Source organism: Microtus ochrogaster, chromosome 4 (assembly GCF_000317375.1).
Source record: "Microtus ochrogaster isolate Prairie Vole_2 chromosome 4, MicOch1.0, whole genome shotgun sequence".
NCBI classification, from domain to species: Eukaryota; Metazoa; Chordata; class Mammalia; order Rodentia; family Cricetidae; genus Microtus; species Microtus ochrogaster.
The window spans coordinates 52,822,299-52,822,775 of NC_022011.1; the positions used below are offsets into that span (position 1 = coordinate 52,822,299).

General features: G+C 39.0%; 1 protein-coding gene across 15 annotated transcripts in view; it reads left to right on the plus strand.

Moving 5' to 3' along the window:
- Cacna1b (calcium voltage-gated channel subunit alpha1 B) overlaps positions 1-477 on the plus strand; it is a 153,779-nt gene that overhangs the window by 111,032 nt on the left and 42,270 nt on the right. The gene's annotated exons all lie outside the window — the stretch shown is intronic.

Sequence of the window (477 nt, forward strand, 5' to 3'; positions counted from 1 at the left end):
TTGGTGTCCTGGAACTAGCTCTGTAGACCAGTCTGGTCTCGAACTCACAGAGATCCGCCTGCCTCTGCCTCCCGAGTACTGGGATTAAAGGCGTGCGCCACCATCGCCCGGCCTTATGGGCGTTTTTTGAAACAAGAAAAGTTTTTAATTTTGCTGAGATCCAATTTACCTTTCCCTTTGCTTTTCTTGTTCACAAGTTTGGTAATCTTGTGAAGAATCCATCCCCAAATACAAGGTCATGAATATTTGTTATGTGTTTTCTTCAAAGAATTTTATAGATGTGATATCTACATTTACATTTTTGATCCAGTTTTTTTCATTCTTAATAAAAGTTTATTATAAAAATCATCGAACAGTGAACTCAACCCATTCCAAGTCTATTCATCTCAGTGATCAATATTTGGTAATGAGGGTGAATATGCAGTGCGGTACAGGAAGTCTGCCTGTCTCAGTGGTCAATATTTGGTAATAAGGGTT